The sequence below is a fragment of the Metopolophium dirhodum genome, chromosome 1 (assembly GCF_019925205.1).
Source record: "Metopolophium dirhodum isolate CAU chromosome 1, ASM1992520v1, whole genome shotgun sequence".
Lineage (NCBI taxonomy): Eukaryota > Metazoa > Arthropoda > Insecta > Hemiptera > Aphididae > Metopolophium > Metopolophium dirhodum.
The window spans coordinates 40,103,481-40,126,812 of NC_083560.1; the positions used below are offsets into that span (position 1 = coordinate 40,103,481).

A 23,332-nucleotide genomic window follows, 5' to 3' on the forward strand; every position below is an offset into this window, starting at 1 on the left:
GAATCTAGTTGGTGCATTGGGGAGGTCAAATAAATACGTAATTTTAAACAAAAACAAAAAAAAAAAATTTAAACAAAAACTGAATTTTTCACGCAAAATCGGTTTTTGACAAAATCCGATTTTGGTTTTTAGTGTAACTTTAAAACACATGACCATGACATTTTCACTGGTTGTTTATATTAGCATTTACTATACACCATAAAAAAATATAATAATAAAATATGTACCTTGTCCATCGACTTTTAAACAAGCTTTGTGAACCTATTATCTTAGATTTCTTCTTTTTTGATGGAAACCCTCTCTTTTTTTTGCATATTCTCGTATTGGAATTACTCGAATTCATTTCAATGTTCACGTTTGAAGCTCAAGACGGAAATGATTTTCATAATAATAATCAATTAGTAGGCTGTATTGTGTATACAAAAGCAATGGATAAAAATAGCCAGGCGGGCGGGCGGCAGCTGTCGTGTTATCGCTCGTGCCGCGAGTCGCGTCCGTCGACGCATTTCCAGGAATAAGGAGTGGGGGATTTAATAATCTTGGTCGCCGTTGGAATTGTTGAGCAGCACAGGTTGTGCAACAAATTATTTTATATCTATCATTATATCAATAAACATGTTCTAGTATTTCCATATTTACGGCTTCCGAGGCAGGTTTAGAGAAATAACATACCTATACAAAATTAAAGCCAAGATCTTAATCTAAGTTCACACCAGATACATTTTGAAATAATCTAATATTAAGCTTTTTATAGCTGTTTTAAATTCTTAAAATATCAGTTCCTTAATAGCTTGTATTTAATTAAAAAATATTTATTATTAAAAATGATCTGGTGTAAACACAGAAGACTAGGTAACGAGTTCAGAACAGTTTTCAAAATTGAAATCGAATAGATTGAACCGTGTTTATTTTTGGAAATTCAAAGACCATTTTAGCGCTTGAAAAATCTAGTGACGAAGACCCTTAATGATAGTATGACCGTCGTATATTTGAAAATCATCGTTCCATTGACTTAATATCTTGCTATAATAATAATATGTTACACTTTCGTCCATGACGGTACATATCAACAATTATATTATTTTGTTCGCCGACCACCGAGACAGGGACAATTTTATTTAAACCGTGCGCTACCGATAAACATATTAATAATATCCCATCGCCAGCACCACCTCTCCACTCTGTTCTGTGAAAGCCCCCCACTCGGCACCTATGGCGAAAAGTCGCGCGAGCTACGAACCACGAAACGTCGCGCGTCGTCGGTCGCGCACTCGTCCGTCCCCGATGGCCCATCGTCTCACTCGCCACTATCGTGGTCTCGTCACTCGTCAGTCGTCACTCGTCACTCGTTTGGTCTTGTTGTCTCAGTTGTGCGCCTCGTGTATCGGCATTTCGGCGTTTTGCTTAAAAACCTCGTGGTTTCGCGATGTTCGGTATTTATGGATGCCCGTGTGCGTTGCCTCTTTTCTTCGCCGTGTCCCACGTGACTCCGACAAATGCGACGAAAAACAAAACCGTTTGTATTTCGTCGCTTCGTATTGCGACGGAACAGCATGATCAGAATAGAGAAATCGTCGGACTCGATAGTCGCCGCACGACCGATGCAGCGAAATGATTTTCGTGCGGTTTTATTTTATTTTATCGGACGTTTCGCAAATGGGTTCTAATTGCACATTTGCACATCTCGCGTACGCGTTTTCTTAAAGTTTTGTTTAATCCGCGACGTGACATTAGAACTGCGATCCGGCAATCGCGCGATATTTTGGGTACCGTTCCTGTCACCGTCCACCGTACCTCGCCACGCAGCCGTTACCGAATCTCGCGGAGTCAGACGCCGCTGGTACGCCATTTCAGCCGGCCATGTACGTTACCATGAAGTTATTTCGTGTTCGCGTCGTTGCCAATATCTTCTATCCGGTTAGTGTATTATTATTTATATCACGTGTGCAAAATTATTTTCAGGGTGTTTAATTATTTATATCGTTACTATAATTTTGTAGTCGATCTTACTCAAATATTGAACACACATTTTCTCAATATCAATCATCGCTCGCGAATTTATTATATTACGGTGGGTACGTTTATACAGCTTATAAGCAGTTGAGTTGAGTTATTTTTTAAAGATTTTCCGGCTTGCGTCAATTTAAATTTAATACGCCCTTATGGCCTGATATACTTATTACTTAAATACCCGAGTAAATACCTAATCATCAGGGAACCGAACTATATGTGAAGTACCTATATATTTATTAGAATATGGTAATTTGAAATCTGAAAAAAAATGTGGTAATGTGTACGATTTAAATCATAATATTCTTGTTAAAATAACACCAATTTTATTTTACATATTTTTTTTACATTTTTGTTTGCATGTTTGGAATTCGACAGGTATACTTTTGAGTTTTGTTTTAAATTTATATTTTCAATTGTTCAGTATTATTACATTAATATACATTTTGGAACAAAAACTATTTTTAAATCACAACTTCCCCGTGCATAAGTAGACTTTATCAACGATCTGTTGTCCATACGATTAGGTATACGATATCATTGATTATAAATACTATTTATAATCAATGGTAATATCCGAGGTAATATCGATCGTTAAAATTATGATCGGTCGTTATTATATAATTATATTGCTGGGACTTCCAAGATATTACATAATATTATAAAATAGTGGTCAATGTGTATTATAGTACACCTACCTATTGCTCATTGACTCTAATATAATTATTAATTATATCTTATCTAATAATATTATATCATAGTCTGTGGTGGGTAAAGCACGCCAAAATAAATCCATTTTGTGTTGGTAGATACTTCGAATAAAATATAATACCCTCAATAATACCGAACACTTTTGTGCTGTATACGTAAATGCATAAACCACGTGTTGCTATCAAAGCTAGGCAACCTATTTATTTAGTCATGATTAATACGATGCTCGATATGATGTTAAATAAAAGTACAACTTATTATTAGTATTAGTGTCATTATTAGTATTAATGAGCTGTATGTCTCTATAATGCATAGGCGGTCCCAGGATTTTACTTCAGGTGCAGCACATTCTGCACATTTAATTACACATTTATTACAGAATACACGTAGGTAACTGGTAAATCCCTATATATGATTACCACACACACACACACACACACACACACACACCCACACACACAAATATACAATTCATTCATTTTCCAACTTGGAATTTTCAATTTTATTTTATTTATATAAACAATTAATTAATAATGATTAATGAATAATGATATTATAATTAAAGTTACAACACCATTCGGCGTGTCGGGTCATTTAGTACATTAAACTCTTCGATGACCTCGTCAATATCCACATTATTAGTTTTATGTTGTTCAACAAATAACATCAGAATCCAATCTTTTTTGGGTCATAGTTGTTCGAAGTTTACTTTTAACATGAGTCATTTTTGAGAAGGAGCGTTCACAACTGTAACTTGTAACAGGTATTGTTACAAATAACTGTAAAGCTTTAGAAAAGTTAGTAAAAATTTCACTTTTGTTAGAATCTTGTAGCTAATCTAACCATTCATGTATTGTTTTAACTGAAGTTCCACCATTTGGTATATCGGTCATATTTTGTAATAATATTATTTCTGTGCACAAATCATCTTCACATACACCAAATTGTTCTTTTAAACATTTATATGATACATTTTCACCAGTATTCAATTTCACCCGAGGGGCAAACCACTATCAAAAATTGTGTACACCAGATTACTGATTATCAAGATTATCAAGATTATCATATGATTATCAAGATTATCATAGATTATCTAAGATTATCAAAAATTAACAATATAAGAAATAAGGTTACATTGAAAATGTTAACTATGTATTTAATTCAGGGGCATACCTAAGGAGGGTTTTTGGGTCTGGACCCCCTAACCACTTACAGACAGAATTTATAATTCTCAAGGTTGATTGTATACTTTTTACATGTTAAAAAATTTGGACCCCCCTTTGAAAAATTCCTGGGTACGCCCTTGCAATAATTAGTTAACAGGGTACAAATTAAAGGCCTGTAGCATTTGTAAAGTATAAGTTGAAAAACCTTGGTAATTATCATATAAAAAAAAAACAATTATTTTTATTACTCATAATTATAACAAACAACTTTTTAAATAACAATATATTAATATTATAATCGAGATTATAATTTATAGTATGACTTAATAAAAAGAAAACTAATATAATGTCATTTATATGATTTAAATAAAAATAAAACAAACATAACATAATTTATATTTACCTATCATAACAGGAATAATAAATATGAGTAAGTATTAAGTAATAATATTGAGTACTTCCACAAATCTATCTTAAAATACTTAGTCTTTTATAGTACCTTTAAAAACAGTCTTTTGTTTTAATTTTAATAAACATTTTTTTAAATAACAATATATTAATTATGGTATGACTTAAATAAAAAGAAAACAAATATAATATCATTTATATGATTTAAATAAAAAGAAAACAAACATAACATAATTTATATGATTTAAATAAAAAGAAAATAAACATAACATAATTTATATGATTTAAATAAAGAGAAAACAAACATACCTAACATAATTTATATGTACCTATGATAACAGGAATAATAAATATGAGTAGGTATTAATTAATAATATTGATTACTTCACAAATCTATCTTAAAATACTTAGTCTTGTATAGTACCTTTAAAAACAGTCTTTTGTTTTAATTTGAATGAACATTTTTTTAAAAAATAATATATTAATAATGGTAATTATCGAGGTAATTAAGGTATGACCTAAATAAAAAGAAAACAAACATAACATAATTTATATGTACCTATCATAGTAGGAATGACAAATATAAAATAAGCAACTAAGTTACTTAACTTAGGTTTTAAAAAAAAAAAAACAAATTTAATTATAAGTGTTACTTTTTATTTACATCAACACTCCCCGGAAATTCATAAATAAATTTTCTATTGCACTGTATAAGTTTTGGTTTAGGTAGAATAGCTAAAATCATATCAATGGTAATACTTGATAAGTCATTTTCTTTTATAGAAAATTGGGTTTTTTGATAATTTTCTTTTTGTAAGCCCTGTACCAGTATACATCTATCTTGATTTTCATCCATACGGTTCACACAACATATGTATGAAAATTTGGTTTTTTTTCTATTACCACCAATAAACTGTACCAATAGAAAGTCACCAGTTTTTATATCTGTTAATACTGGTTTCCTATATTGAACTTCAGTGACATCATTTAAAATATTGTCCAATAATATGTCATCATCTTCATTGTCATCACACAGTTTTAATATATCATTTTCAATATCAAAGTTTTCATTTGATGCCAAAAGTAAATTAGGTGATTTTGAAGGAGATTTATTTATATTTAAATCCTGTTTTTTTTGTTTTTTAATTCTACCTTGTTTTGAATCAGACTGTTGCTTCGATTCGAAGTTTGATCTTATACTTCTTTTAAGTTTTACTTGTGGATTTTGGTCGGTAACATTCATAAAACGACGAAGACAATCGTTGCTCACTCTATGGATTTTATTATCAAGCAACCAACAGAAACTTGACTTTTTTATGATCATTTGTTTCTTATTATTTAACACGTTCATGACCGCATGCAAATTGTGTATCCTTATAAAAAACCAAAAATAAATTTTTGGAAAAATTACTTTTTTTTTTACAGAAATAAATTAATTTCACTGCTTAAATAACAAATTTGATCATTTACAACATTTAAAAGCTCTAACTTTAATGTCAACTTATGTTGACACCGGTTTTTTTTAAGGATACTCATTATAAAAACCCACTTGTTAACTATGATTGACATAGAAAATAATATAAAAATACCAACAAATAAATAAAATAATAGTTATAATAATTAAATTATAAAATTAAAATTGATACAACCCTCATAGATATGAAATAAACCATTAAAAATAAAAAAATCAACACCTTTGTAAAACATAATAAAAACTTAACAAAAAATCAAATAACAATTTTTAAATTTTCCATGTATGTAAGTATAAGTTTGAAATTAAATAGTTTATGTATAAAACTAAATTAAAACATTTAAAAAAAACAAAACCTTTTTTATATTTATAATAAAAAAAAATTATTTATCAAACTATTTTGTATGATTCATTTTAAAACAAGGATCTGCACATAAACCTATAGTATTTCCTTTTTCATCTTTACAAGTGTCACATATAAATAGAGTTGTGCTTCTTTTTTTATTAGCATGGCATACCCTACATCTTTTTCGTTTTTGAACTTTTTGTATATTGTGTAATGGTTTACTTTGAGTTTCCTTTATTGTTAAAGATTTAGGGCTGCATGATGGTCTTTTATTCAATGGAACATCAAGTAAAGAACTTATAATTTGTCTTCTAAATTCTAGATGGGAAATTGTTGATACTTGTAAATTATATAAGTAGTTTGAGTTCCATAAACAGATATCCACTAAATGAAAAAATACTTTTATATACCAACGCATACATTTCCTGGGCATTGGATAGTAGCTCATCATTTGATCAGCTCTATCTATTCCTGACATGTGATTATTATAGTCAACGACCACAGTAGGTTTGAATTTTTGTCTACCAAATTTATCAATTACATTTTCAAAACCTAAATTGTGTTTTGTTCATATCATACACACTAATCTTTTATCAACCCATTTTGTTACATGTACATTATTTTTTTGTGCATGAACTGCTTCACCTTTTTTTAATTTTGCAGCAATTATACTAGGATTATATTTTCTATTTTTTCTTAAAGTTCCAACTATATGAGTTTTATTTTTATATAAATACTCAGCTAGTTGTACACTATTATAATAATTATCCATGAACAGTGTATGGCCTTTCCCTAAATAGTTCTTCATTAGTTTATCCACAATACCAAACGTCACTCCTCTTGAATCTGTTACTGTACCTTTACCTTTATAAATAATTAAAACTAAAATGAACCCATCATCAGTACAAAGTTCAAAACATTTTATTCCATATTTGTGTACTTTACTAGGGATATACTGTCTAAAGCTTAACCTTCCTCTCCACAGAAGCATAGATTCATCTAATGATAAACATTCTTTAGGATAGTATTTAGTTTGAATATTAGAAATTATAGGACCAAGGACATTATTAATTTTGTGTAAACGATCAGACTTATCTGTTGTAAATGGATCATAAAAACATAAGCATCTCAAAATAGTTTAAAAATGGTATCTTCTCTGATGCAAAAGTGAATCTAGATGGTACTTTTTTTTTTTTTTTGGGGGGGGGGGTCAAAAGCAAAAATGTCTTAATAGTTTTCTAAAGAGCCGTGATAAACGGAAGAAAAATTAATAAAAAGAGTAGATTTACTTTATGAACAAAGAGGTCATATAACATCAACAAACATGCCCGATTAACTAATAGCAACCATATAATACACTATTTTTATTTTTTTCTGGACAGCCCTTATCACTTATGGGTATGAAAAATAGATAGTAGCTGACTCTCAGACCTACTGAATATGCATATAAAATTTCATAAAAATCGTTCAAGCCGTTTCAGAGGAGTATGGTAACTAACATTGTGACACAAGTATTTTATATATTAGATATTAAATATCATTCAAATTTTCTTTTTCTTTATTATTATTAAGTTTTTTTTTACAGCTTTATCCAACAGTTACGTATAAGTTCGGGGATTTCTTTTCCTAGATTCGATGTCAAGTTGAAGTATTAATAAAATTCAAATCAGTTTTCAGAAGTATTATCGCGTTATCAGGTTCATCGGCAGGATTGACAATATGTACATACAAATTAACATAAATTGTTTATCATTCACGCGAAAAACGCCGAAATGTCACTTGTACTTACGCGTGCTGGACAGTTCTGCTTTTTATTTACACATACTCACACACACTAATAATCACTTACTGCGTACACATTTACAAAAGGTGCGCATAAGAGTATTAAGATGATGCTACACTAGTTGCGTCATTTAGGGGGGGGGGGCAACTGGGGCATTTGCCCCATTCTAGTATTAACATAAACCTTAAGTCAGCACATTTGAGTTGCCCATTTTAACAGTGTAAAGTTTGGTGTTCTTTTTGCCGGATCTATTTAATCATGAAAGCAATTTATTAGTCCTTTATGAATTGGAAAAAAATCATAACAATTGTGCAGATGGTCCTTTTGTAAAAATCATCGAAATCGTACGGTTATTATAAAATCTAGAATCACGGCCACCGCACTCGCGTCGTCGGGCCGACCGGTTCACCCACTCGATTTTTTGTTCGCAATATAAGACTTTGTTGGCTTTGGTGGGAGAAAATTACAATACATTTCATTATAATTATTTCACTACTCAACGTATTTATTATTAATGGTTTCATTTCGTTATAGATTATTGAATTTTCTAAAAAATTGGTGATATGACAACAAAAACGTTTCATCGAACTCCCGTGGAACAAAAACAAAAAATTACATATCTTTAATCACTAGGGCTCGGAACTTAATGCACTAAAAAAGTTCCAAATATGCTGCACTTATGCACTTAAAAAAGTACAAATATGCTCTAAAAATATGCACTTTTATTTAATTATTTTACACAACATTTTAATTTGCACAAATATTTTTTTAATCATAATTTAAACAAAAAAAAAAAAAAAAAATAATAATAATAATAATAATAAAATCGCTTTTAAAATGAAAAATGTTCCTTGAATAAAAAAATGCACTTCTGTCGAGTTATATTTATATACCTGAATACATAAATACAAATTAGAAAAACCACGAGGTACCTGCCTATAATTAAAAAGTATTTTAAAATAATTAAAATATTTTTTAATATGAAATTACAATAAAGTATCTACTTACCTACCTCGGTACTTACACATTAATATTATACATAATAAATTAATTAAAACAAAATATATTAAAATTAAGTATGTAAATATTATTTTTTGTTTTTAATTAATTTTATTTTTCATATACATCAATGTTTTTGGGAAAGACATAATAATTTTCTATTGTCTTGCACAAGTATGGGTTCGGGAAGAACTGTTAAAACCATATCCATACTAATACACGAAGTGTCATTTTCTTTCATAGAGATATGTTTGTTTGTTTTTTAATTTGCCATGCCTTGAACTTGTATGATACCTTCATCTTCATCAGTTTCTACTTTAATCACACAACAAACATACTGAAATTTTGTTTCTTTTCTACGAGGTTTTTTTATTGTATCCCATAAATCTTACTAATAAATAAACTCCTGGTTTAATGTCATTCCATTCCGGTTTTTATATTCTTCTTTGGTGTTAGTAACTTGTAACTCTTTTGAATCCAACAAAACAACATCATTATTATCTGGTCCATTAACACATAATTTTAACTCCACATCAGAGTCTTCTGAATCTTGAAAAAATACTTTGATCTTTTGTTTTTTGCTCGGTTTTTGTAAACGGATTTAGATTTATCCTCAGATTTATCTTTGTGTGAGGGTACTTTTTGCTTATTCCTTTTGTTTGTATTGTAGTTTTTACCAGGCTTATTATTTATAAATTTTTGTAGCCGATCATTGCTTACTTTTTTATTTTTATAAAATATATTCATACTCAATTGCGCCTAACGGATTATACAGCTTTCCTGTATAAGTAAAAAATTCTTTCAACGGATCTAATTTTAGAATTTTGCAACGTTTCAAAAACATGAATTTAGATAAATTTTCTCCGTAAAATCTTTTCTTTCGGCAATACTGGGATAGGGAAGCCTTAGCGTGGCGCTACATTCCTTCCATGTTGTTTGTGTGAGCCCCAGTATCCGGATTTTTAAATTCGATAGAATGATTTACTGTTAGGTGTTTAAATCCCTCTTCTTCCAAACAGTCATAACTCTAAAACATTGAAATTGGAGCGAGTTATTGAGTGGTAAAACACAATTGTTTTTTCTATAATTACTTTCCAACAGTCACTAATAATGGTAGTACCCGGTAGAATCCAAACTTTAATTGCCTGAAGTAAAGTTTCTTTGTCCCGGTTTTCTACTGGAATTAAAAACACATTTCCCGTATCCCTCTCAACACCGCCGAATATCCATTGTCCTTCCACACGATGTCCACGGTGGTATTTTCGACTGCCAAATTTCGATTTGTCGATTTTGACGATCTTATTGGGTCCTCCCAATATGTTATTATTATTTTTAATTTTATAACTGTTTTAAAAAGATACATCTATACATATTTAGGTTGAAAAACTAACCAATTTTTTCGTGATGTGTAATCATAGCATCATAAGTGATTTCACGGTGGTATGATGCCCAGTCAACTGCGGATTGTTTTGATATTTTTATTTGTTTTTTAATAAACGATAAGGATACATTTTCAAGCCATAAATAAGAAAAAGATACTTTGGTATAGTGATAAATGGGATTTGTCGAAAAATGTACCCTTTCTTATAGATCGCTTAAAGTTACATTTTGTTTTTTTTCTTTTTTCATGACTGCTTGTTATTTGACACCGCCAAGTAAATCCATCAATGCATGTCACATCTTCGCATAACTTTAAATAATGTCCACGGTCACATGTGAGTTGGTTGTCAGGTGCTATTAAATTCCACTGTTGTAGCTGCTTAATTACATTGAGAGACACTGGACCAGACGTTTTATTTTCAAATAAATCGTATATTTCGATAAAATTTAGAATCGAAATTTCTTTATTATTTAATACTAGACATCTTAAACCACTTAACGACACGGACTGAAAGTTAATCGTACTTTAACTTCACCTTTATGATTATAAACTGAATAGAACGAAAAAGTAATGGAAAAATAAAAATATACATAGAGTATATTTTACATAGACTCGGTGTAACAAAAATGCATTTTTTACGCGCCCATGCGTATTAACGTAAAATCGCGAACTTCGCAAATTTATAACTTCAAAACTAATCTTTTTCGAAAATTTATTTTTGCACCATCGTTCTAAACTCGTCAAATTACTTATGTTTCTAAAAAAGAAGTCGAAAATTCGAGGAGCCGCTAAACTAGATTTGTTCCTATATGGCTTAATATTTGGTTGAGGTGCAGCCCTGGCCAAAACTAAAAATAACCCATAAAATATTAATATACTCACGTAATAAAATAATTAATGTAAACCAATTTACCTCTTTTTATAGTTCATTATAAACCACAAATTGAGTATTGACTATCAATTTAATTATTAATAGCCTGATTAGTGATTACATAGTATAAATTATTAACAAGCTTATTTAAATGTATCACAGTAGTTAATAATATTTTTATTAATCTAACAATATTTTATCATAATGATACAAATGATATTAGCGTAATAAATGTTAGATTTGTTAATTACCTACAAAACATGTTTGTCAATGTTACTACTAGAATTTTTTTCAGTGTTTTAATACTTACAAATTGTTTGAGTCTTCCGAATTGTGGGTAGTAATATGTTAAGATGATAATGACTAATGAGTTTTCTGACTCAATAACCCCAACCCTGGGAGACCATCCTTTTCACTTTTTTACTTTTGGTAACCATGAGTAATAAATATAAAATTAGAATAGTGATAAAAAGTTAGTGCATAGCAACCTTGAATACTGAATACATATGGGTGCTATGTCCTCTCAAATATGTTAGTATTTAATTAAATGATAAGGAAATTACCAGTTTTGGAATCCCATCATTTGGGAATACGCAAAGCATAGTCATTAAGAGATATCAAAGGGTAAATTTGCTACCACAAAAAATACTATATTAGAAAAAAACTAAATCTAAATAGCAAATTGTTGGCAGATAATTATTTTTTGGATCGAATTCGTCAAGCAATACTTTGGAAACACATTTTCCCTTGAAATTGGCCTGTCTCGTGTCTTGCCAGTGTCAAGGTGATTACCCAATAAATTACCTAATAAAAAAATGTTAATGTATTATAATTATATGTAATATTAAAAAAAGATTAGGTACCAAATACATTATTATCTAACACACAAACTGATATTATTACTTCAATATAATATAAATAAAATTAACCAAAAAGTTAATAAATCAACCATATAATTTCTAAAAAATTGTGGTTATAGTAAACTATGTAAAATTTATTCTGAATTGTATATTTATTTAATAATGCCCAATCAAAATAAAATAGTACATTATTAGTGTATAGTTAGTGCTTGAATAATAATAGCATATATTATAATATTTATGTTAAATCGTCGCAATAAATAGGAGCAATATAGATTGTAAAAAGAAAGCCAAAAAAAATTATTTTAGAGAATTGTAAAAAGCATGCTTGTTTTAAATTATTAATTAAAAAATGGTTACTAAGTAACAGTCACATTATATAATATAGAAGAAAAAAATTATGTACCTACCTTTCATTTTTTTATAACCAAAAGATTTTCATTTGCATTATACATTTTTTGGTCAATAGTAATTACATTATTAAAACTATTATAAATATATTATGCACTACATTTATTTAGGTTATTACTACGTATAAAATGTATTTTATGTTGTATTTTAATTATATTATGTTTAATGCTTATATTATAATATGTTGACTCACTTCTATCGTTACAAGGTTTACCTTTTAGTGATAGGCGAAGCCGTAACAATAAAAGAAAAAAAATGTATAATTTTCCTACTGTAAACTCTATTAGGTACTGTTAATAAATAAAATTAATAATAATCATTATAAGATGATTCCTATAACATTGTAAAGCATAGTTAGACCATACTTATAATTTATTTATAGCAAATATTACTGTTGAGTAAAAAATAAAAAAATAAAAATTATACTTATTATTAATGTATTGTACAATAAGTAAAGAAGAAAAAAAAAAGAATTAAAAAAAAAGAATTAAAAAAAAGACAAATTATAAGGTGGTTCCTATGCTATAACTTATAACTAATTTATTGCAAACATATTTGTAAAAAAAAAAAACAGAAAAAAAAATATTGTAAAGTGGGTATCCTTGTAAGATAGGAATCCTTTCTATTAGAAATTAAGTTATTTTAATTGTATAAAACGTAGTAAATTTAGTAATAAAGCAAACATCCTCAATTAATAATAATCATTATAAGATGATTCCTATAACATTGTAAAGCATAGTTAGGCCATACTTATAATTTATTTATAGCAAACATTACTGTTGAGTAAAAAATAAAAAAATAAAAATTATACTTATTATTAATGTATTGTACAATAAGTAAAGAAGAAAAAAAAAAGAATTAAAAAAAAAGAATTAAAAAAAAGACAAATTATAAGGTGGTTCCTATGCTATAACTTATAACTAATTTATTGCAAACATTTTTGTAAAAAAAAAAAACAAAAAAAAATATTGTAAAGTGGGTATCCTTGTAAGATAGGAATCCTTTCTATTAGAAATTAAGTTATTTTAATTGTATAAAACGTAGTAAATTTAGTAATAAAGCAAACATCCTCAATTAATAATAATCATTATAAGATGATTCCTATAACATTGTAAAGCATAGTTAGGCCATACTTATAATTTATTTATAGCAAACATTACTGTTGAGTAAAAAATAAAAAAATAAAAATTATACTTATTATTAATGTATTGTACAATAAGTAATGAAGAAAAAAAAAGAATAAAAAAAAAAAAGAATTAAAAAAAAGACAAATTATAAGGTGGTTCCTATGCTATAACTTATAACTAATTTATTGCAAACATTTTTGTAAAAAAAAAAAAACAGAAAAAAAAATATTGTAAAGTGGGTATCCTTGTAAGATAGGAATCCTTTCTATTAGAAATTAAGTTATTTTAATTGTATAAAACGTAGTAAATTTAGTAATAAAGCAAACATCCTCAATTAATTATAAGCGTTTGGTGATAATTTGTGGAACTTTTAAAAATACTGTAAAAAGGCCATTCAATTGTAGAGCATAGATGGATCATACTTGTAATTAATTGAAATAATGAAAAAAATACTGATAAAAAAAAAAAAAAATAATAATAAAATTATACTTATTATGAATGTGTTGCAATAAATAAGTAAAAAAAAAAATAGAAAAAAAAATAATAAGGTGATTCCTATGCTATTAATAATTAAGTAATTTGAATTGTATACATTGTAGGAATTAGTATTGAAGTAATCGTCCTCGACCAATCACCACACCTTCAAAAAGATCATAAATTAATACCATTCAACTGTTTGATTTTGTTTTTGAAAATAATTTATCATGAACAATCAAAATAGAAGAAATGAGCTTGCATAAATTAATAATTGTTAATTAATTTGTGAACATAAAACTACAATTAAAAAACAATTGTACAAAACTGAGTGTTTTGAGTACGTCTAAACTTAATTGAATAACTTTGATGAACTATAAACCGTATCAATATCCAAAGACAATGATTTCATTAATAGTATCAGTAGCTGGACAAACATTTAATGTTAGTATTGAAGAGTGAGAATCATATTTTATTTATTCGTACAGACCAATGTTCCACAGTAATACCTGTTTGGCAAACATTACAGTGAATTGCAATGGGTATACTTTGTTAATAAAATTTGTGTGCTATTGTGTAACAAGTGGATTTTGAACTACAATTACCTGTCATATATTACCAAAAATTACTGGTACTGCTCTTCCAACACAACCTATTGATGCTTGGATCAACATACCACCAGTATATTTCATGTCAACAGTTAATAAAGTCATGTCAATAGTTAATAAACTCCACGAGGGAAGATTACCTTTCAAACAGTTGCCCAGTAACTTTGGGTAATCAAGGCTAAAGATTTTGCAGCACGGTTCTTAAATAACCTTGTAAAGTACTACACAACCAAATGTGTGTCACAAGTTTAAGAGTACCTCGACATAGTAATATAAAACAAATGCGATGCTATGCTTCTTTGCATTACCGGTTTATTATTTACCTCATCATGCTGTGTTAATGCAGGACATCCTCACCACTAGAACACATTAACAATTATCAGTTATTACATCATATCTGTCTCTGAATGACATCTTGTGTAATAGGACCGGAAGATCAGCCACCACTGTGTCAGAGATACAACTTTGATTCTGAAAAACTGTGACACATGGGACTAAATTGACAAACAGTATAATTAAATATTAAAGTCTAATTGGAATATAAAAAATATCACATCTCACTTTGAGAAAATGCTGTTTAAACTTTTCTGCTACTCTTATGTACTGTCTGATATACCGTCCACTGCTGTTGGAACTTATACTATCAGACTTGACCAAAATGATATAGGCCAGTGTTTAAAGTTTAACATGACAACCTTGATACAATTTGTTCAGAGTTGTCCTTAAATCATTGAACCCACTTGTCAAGATGACCAAGCATAAATTGCTTTCAGATATACTCAAAAAATATGATCCATTGGTATATATTACATCGATATAGAACAATGGAAATATATTTTTGCAACAATTATAAGCAATGCGAATACTATGCTATCAGCAGACCTTCATACACGTTGATCTTTTTGTTATAAACTTATAAACGTACTTATAAGTCGGTAGAAACTCTGTATTTCACTTCTAGTTATACAACGTTGATATTATCATGGTGTATCAAATGAGTCCTTTGGATCTTGATATATTTTCAATTAAATGCCACTTAGAAATGAAAACAGTTGAATGTCGTCATTAATATGAAACCAAATATTGTCATCGTGAATTTTTATAAAGTTCAATAACATCAGAATATTATTATTTGTTATTGTTGTGTATTATCTAAACTGTAACTGCATCCACATTTTGTTAATTTATTATTTTATTATTTATAATATTTGGTAATAACTCTGGTAGATTAGGTAGGTTTTTTAATGTGCAATAAACTTGTGTAAAACATAATTTGGACTTTGGTCATACTTAAAAAAAAAATGTATTAATTTAGTGCAAATATTATTGTTAATATTAATGTTGGTGTCAAATGTGATTTCTTTGGTTTGGCAGGCAGTACTTTTTTTTTTAATTAACAGGGTTGTTAGGTTTTAAACAACTTGTTTAAAACAGTAATTTTAAACATATGCTTACAAAGTTTTATAAATTGATCAAAACTGTATAAAGTCAAATTAAATATTTATTTTTATTTTTAATATTGTATTATTTTTATTTGCTCTTTTATCAAATACAAACAAATAGTAAAATAATAGATATAAAATCATAATAAACTAAACATTTTTGACATTAACAATTCAAATAAAATATTATGTCAAACAATTAATCTTTATTGGAAAATAAAAGTTGAATAGTAATAAATTGATAAATGGCTACTAGTCTTCAATTTCATAATATTCATAATTATATCACAATATCCAAGTATATTTTATATTTTATTGGTAGGGAGTTTTTTTGTTGGGATTTAAATTTAAAAAATACAATTTATTTGTTTTGGATTTATAATATCTGGGATTTTATAACGTAAAAAACCTTTGTTAAGAGGTAACTTAAAAACTATGTAAATACCACTGAAACTTTATGAAATATTAGGTTAAGTGCAGAAGTCGCATTTATAGGGCCTTTCTTTGATACCACTAGGAACACTCATGCTACGCTCTCACTATTTATCACTATTATTCTCACTTTTTTTTTAAACGCTTTTCGTTGGCCTGAAGACAATACTACAAATGACAATACTGGTTGTTTCAAGGTTGGCGCGAATAAAATTTTAAATTTTAACAAAAAAATTAAATATAATAAAATAGTGCACCTACTATTGTTGGATTTTTAATAGTGTACGCCTTTGAGTGGATTTCATTCATTGCATCGTCGTATTCAGTCAAGTAAAAGAAGCATCCATTTTCCTGCTCTCTAATCGAAGTCATTACAGTCGATCCCCTCTTAGTGTTCCCGTCCTCGAAAAATCAAAAAATAACAAATGATAATTATTGTTACACGAGAATGTGGACAAACATGATTTTTTTACTAATTGCGTCCCACGGTAAAAATTTCTTCCGAATTGCGGCCCGAGTTTTTTTGGGTTACATACGAATTGCGGCCCGAAATTTAAAATTAAATTAATTTAAATTTAAAAAGCTTCATTTTCCTTCATATTTTTATACAGACTTAGAACTGTCTGTAGCACCAGTAGATACTGCAGGTAGGTTAAAAATGATGTTTTGTTTTAAACACTTTGGCACTGGTAAAAACATATATGATATTTCTAAAGGTTAAAAAGTTTTTTTGACATTAAAATGTTTTTTTTTTATTAAAAAAATTCGGCACTGGTAAAAACGTTTATGATATTTATTGAAGTTAAAAATGTTAGTATACTTTAGTATAATGTTAGTATAATTCTTAGGTATTATGGCACTGGTAAAAACTTGGTAATCAACTGGTAATCAACAAATATTTCTACTTTTTCATTTCTTGGTTGAATAGCCATTATGTAATCTGTAAAACAGTCACTCACATCGTTCAAATTTAAAAACTGTAAACCAAAAAAATATTTTAAAAATTTACCGATTTCGGTATTTTTTTTATACTCATTACTTAAGCCAATTGTCTGTATTTTTCGCCACCAGATTTGGGCTAAGTGAAATTGGCATCCTTTTAAACTAATAGAAGGCCAAACTTTTAATAGAGCTAAATGAATCGCCTTTTCAAAATCAGCAAAAACTGTTTTTGGTGAAAATGTTATGTTGAGTTTGCTACATCAGATATGATGTACATAAACGCCTTTTCATATGTTTTAATTTCTTTATTGGAAAGTATGGTGTAAGAGTGGTACATAATTACCATTTTGTAAACCATGAACTGTAAACATTTGGGTGAATAATTTCGGACAACTTTTAAAGGTCCCATCTACAAAAATTGTATCAACTTTACTCAAAAATTTTAAGTTAGTTTCAGTAGAAAATAATAAAATGTTTGATGTGTTGTCATTTACAAGTAAAAAATTTTCGTTACGATTTGTAACTAATAAATGACTCATCATTGTTATAATTAGTTTCTTCACTATTAGAAATGTATATTAATATACCTACTGCAGCCTCGACAGTCACCATGGAGATCCCCTCGGTGACCTCTTCCATGGTGACGTCTGTATGTGGTTGTACTGGTTGTGGTGGTTGTGGTAGTGAAGGTGGTGGTGGCGGTGGCCCCCTAGGAGCGGTAGGAGGGTCTAAAAAAATTATAAAAATTAATAATAGAATACGCAATAAATGGTCGTGGTACAACATAACACACACTCAACCGGTCAATCCCTGACAATATGTCCGTTTTTTCGACACCCAAAGCACCCTGAAACACAAATTAGGCGATACACCTTTTAGTATTGGTCTAGAATTTGTATTTTGTATACATCTACTTACGACGTTTTTCTTTTTTTTTGGTAACGCTTCCGGACCTTGCCGGAACCGTTACTTTTTGTATTGCTGCGACGGTGTATAATGCACCTGTATACCACTCGCCATGTATTGGTGTACTTGCTGTATTTTCATTCTAAAAATCAACAATAAATCCAATTAATATTAAAATTAGTCATTTTTGCAGTCACTATTCCACTGTTGTGCCGTGACGGGTTGGCCATGTAAAATTAATTATCAAAATGTCACGAGGTGGTTTTCGAACATCGGTAATGAGTTAACGAATACAATTTTGTACCTAAACACTTTAGTCAGGCACCAAAAACAAAATTAGACACGTGGCCAACAGTAATCAATAATCATAGAGTATTAGTCACCTACAGTGAACTCATCAACAACTTGAGTTTTCCCTCAGACAATATTCTACAGACGTGTTAGGTGGTTCAGTTAAGAGGATTTCCGCATAGTCTTTCACACTTACGACATATTTAATTTCCGTTCACCAGTTGTATGTATCGATAGTGTGATGTTAGTTCTACAGTAAATTCACTTATCATTGGACTAAATACTAAGGAGATTATCTATATTCTCTCGATCGACTTTTTACGATATTTTAATTTTTAAGCGAGTTATGACAGTTATGTCAAATATAAGACGATGGTGCACAGATAATTTTCTTACCACACGAGAGTTCCATAATAGCTAATAGGTCAATTCACTCCAACATCACAACAGACAGCACACTATTTAAACTCGTCAAATAAAAATGTCTACGTCGTAAGTGTGTAAGACTGAGACAACACACGTGACACAGAATACAATTTACTCTCATTAAACTGCACACGTGCCGTGTAAAACATTTTGGCATCTTAAACGGCACTTATACGGCATTATACGAAGTGGTATTTAAATATTGATTAAGATTGAATTAATTAAATATATTATAATATAAGTATTAAAAAGTGTTTGAACATAAATCATATTTCACCCACGCAAATCAAACATAATATAATGAAAAAATATATATAATTATAAAAACGTTACGGGACGGTTATTGAATATATTGGTAGTGGGTTAACAAACACAATTATTTACCTATACACAAATTAGTCATGTGTCAAAACAAAATCAGAACACATGGCATACAGTAATCATAGAATATTAGGTAAAGTCAATTCAACAAAAACTTGAGAACACGTAGTATTCTACAAACGGTGCTACGTGGTCCAGTTAAGAGGATACCCGCATGATATTATGTTGTCTACGTCTTACACACGTGCGACATGGTTAATTTTCGTTTGCCAGTTTCAATAGTGTGCTATTAGTTTTACAGTGAACTGATAAATTAATTAAACTTTACTAAGAAGATATCTGTGTCCTCTCGATCGACTTTTTACGACGTTTTAATTTTTAATCGAGCTATGTATATGTAAAATATAAAATAATGGTGGCCAAATAATTTTCTAAAATATTTATAAAAACCAATAACGAACAGTGCACTATTTAATCTGGTCAACTAAAATACACTTGCCGATAGTCATACATTCCGGTATCATAAACAATTAAACGACATTGTACGAAGGGGGTGTTAAATATTGACCGAGATGGAATTAAATATATTATATAAGTATTAAAAATTGTTTGAGCATAAATCATTTTACTCCAGCAAGTTAATCATAACATGAAAAAAAAAACGGGGTACAAGGCCAGTATAACAAGGTATAATAAGCAATTAAATACGTTTACTTATTCGATCGGCGTCCAAACGTTAAATGAAATATGTCCGACGTCCGTCACCATCATACAGCCTGTCCGTAAAAAAACGAATTTACCATCACTCCACTAAATTAGGTACGGCGCTACCGGTCTTATCGACGATTACGCGATAACGCGAAAGCTTCGTGTGAGAGAGATCGATGTGAATACAGGTAGACAGACAGAGATCGTCACGATAAACGCACCTTTTTTTTTTTTTTTTTTTTTTTTTATTATATTATATCCGCGGCGACTATGGCCATTGGACGACATTAATGCTATACAATACTATACAGGGTTAGAAATTTTTGTATATAGATACATTAAATATGAAGGAGAAGAAAAAAAAAGAAAAAAAAAAAAAAAAAAAATACAAGAAAGAAAAGACAGTATAACATAATATAACTTAAATTTTGTTGAGAAGTCCTGTGTTGTGTAAAAAAACCAATGTCGTTGTTAGGTTGCTCTGTTCGGGGCTGAGTGATTCGGCTAGCTGGTCCGGAAGGTTCAGTTCCCTCCTTTCATTTTCATATCTTCGGCATTCTGTGAGGATGTGTTTGACAGTAAGTAGGGAGCCGCATTGGGTGCAGATGGGAGGTTCTTCTCCCTTCATGAGGTGTTGATGGGTGATGTGTGTGTGTCCTATCCTGAGGCGAGTGATGGCTGTCTCCTGTTTCCTGGAGATGTTTGCAGGGAACGGCCAAGGGTATGTGGTTCTTTTGATCTCATGTAACTTGGTTGTCTCAGCTGCCCATTTGTTTTCCCATTGGTTGTGTGCCTCTTTGGCAATGATCCTCTTAACATCCTGGTATGTAAAAGCCAGTGACGTAAGGGGGTTGTTGGCTAGGTGGGCCTGTTTGGCAGCCTTGTCAGCGAGTTCATTTCCTCTTATATTACAGTGGCCGGGAATCCACATGAAGGATATTTGTTTACCGGCGAAGGTAGCGGTGGAATGAGCATTATGAATTTTTCTTGCTAAGTCAGTAGGTTTCCACTGGTTCTGGATACTCATGAGAGAGGAAAGGGAGTCGCTAAGGATAATGATTTGTTTGGCATCAACTTTGTTTGTTGCAAACTCAATAGCTTTTAGGATGGCTAGTGCTTCAGCTGTGTAAATGGAGCATTTGTTTGATAGTTTCCATTGGATATGTGTATCCCCGTGAATGATGGCCATTCCAACCCGATTTACCGCGACAGAGGCATCCGTGTATATAAGTGCGTGTTGCTGTTTAGATGAAAGTATTTCCGTGAAGAGATTCCTGTATTGAGTGGAGCTGGTATATTTCTTGGGGAGTTGGTGTAAGTCCAGGATGATGTTCATCGAGATGAGCCACGGAGGGGATATGCTGATTTCAGTAGTCATTATGTTGTCTAAATCATATTTTTTATAATTGTTGAAAATGTGGTTAGGGGAGGAATGAAGACCTTGGGGGGAGCGGGCCATTCTGGCTGCGGTTTTGGATGTTAGTTCAGACCATCTTATGTCCAAAGGTGGAATGCCGGCAATGCTGAGTATGCTACTGATCGGGCTTGATCTAAACGCACCAATGGAGAGTCGGATCCCTGCGTTATGTATTGATTCCAGTGTTCTAAGGTGAGATGGTTTGGCGGCGGATATTAGAGAAGCTCCGTAATCTATTTTTGAAAGGATGAGTGTTTTGTGGATTTTCAGTAGCATTTGGGTTTGTGCTCCCCACGTTGTATGGGAAAGTGTTTTTATCAGATTAATTCTAGAAAGACATGATTTTCGTATGTGTTGTATGTATGGGCGCCATGAAGCTTTAGAATCGAGGATTACCCCAAGGATTTTGACTTGAGTTTGGTTCTTGATGGTGTGGTTACCCATTTTTATTGCTATGTTTTCCTTTTTTCTTCTCTGGTTGATGAGTATGAGGCTAGTTTTGTTCGACGCAAATCGAAAACCCGCTGTTTTTGACCAGGATTCAAGTTTGTTGGTCGAATCTTGTAGCATTTGTTGAATAGTGTTGCTGTTGGAGCTGCGACATAGGATATTGAAATCGTCAGCATATAAAAGAGGGATGTTGGGGTTGCGTATTCCTTCGGAGATATCATTGATGGCTATTAGGAATAGCGTCACTGAAATGGTGGAACCTTGTGGTACACCGTTCTCTTGTGTAAATATGTCGGATAGGGTGTTTGAGGTTTTTACCTGAAACGTCCGGGTGCCGAGGAAGTTATTTATGAAGTCTAACATGTTACCTTTAGTTAGAATTTTGTTGAGCTTGTGGATTATTCTGGGTCTCCAAGCTGAGTCATATGCCTTAGCAATGTCAAAACTGATCAATCCTAAACTTTGATTGTACTTTAGGGCTGTTTGGATTTCATTTTTAATGTTTAAAATATTCTTAGTAGTGCTTCGATCGCGTCTGAAACCGTTTTGTTCGGGAGTGAGATAGTTAGATTTTTCCAGGTGCCACATTAGACGATTGTTAATCATTTTCTCGAGTAATTTACATAGCGTATTTAAAAGACATATGGGGCGGTAGCTGTCAGGAAAAAACTTGTTTTTGTCGGGTTTTAAAATAGGGATGACGAGGCCATGTCTCCATGTGTTGGGGAAACAATTATTGTTCCAAATTGAATTGTATATTGATATTAAATGGGTCCTTGCGTTCGCTGGGAGGTTTTGTACAAATAGGTAGGGGATTCCGTCAGGGCCGGGGCTTTTGCTTTTGCAATTACGGAGAGCTTCCTCCAATTCAGTGATGAGTAGAGGTGAGTTGAGGTAGGTTTGAACATTATTATGGGGATCTACTGTGTTCGATGGGTTGTTATATATGTTTGCCTTGGATAAGAATTCCTGATCGTAGATGGATTTACTAGAATTCTCCTGAAACATTTGTCCCAGGGTGTTGGCGACTTCTTTAGGAGATGTTGTGATGTTAGAGTCCGTGAGGAAGTGGATATTGTTTCTGTTGGTACCTCTAATAGATTTGATTTTTTTCCATACAATTGAGGAGTCAGTTTGGTTATCGATGCTGGACACATATAGTTTCCACGATAAAGATTTGCTGCTCTTAACCAGATATCTGGTTAGGGCTCTTGTCCTTTTTAAACTGATGAAGTCCACTTGCGATCGGGAGATTTGGAATTTCTTGAGAGCTTTATTTTTGTTTTGGATAGCTTTTTTTATTTCTTCATTCCACCATGGGACGCGAGGTCTTGGGGAGCTGCTCTTAGACCTACCTATTGTGATTAAGGC

The 23,332-nt window shown here is 30.6% G+C and overlaps 1 long non-coding RNA gene and 1 pseudogene across 2 annotated transcripts in view; one reads left to right on the forward strand and one right to left on the reverse strand.

The window, feature by feature from the left end:
- LOC132934973 (uncharacterized) overlaps nt 1-23,332 on the forward strand; it is a 130,244-nt gene that overhangs the window by 7,009 nt on the left and 99,903 nt on the right. The gene's annotated exons all lie outside the window — the stretch shown is intronic.
- LOC132935977 (uncharacterized) lies at nt 9,596-14,731 on the reverse strand (annotated as a pseudogene).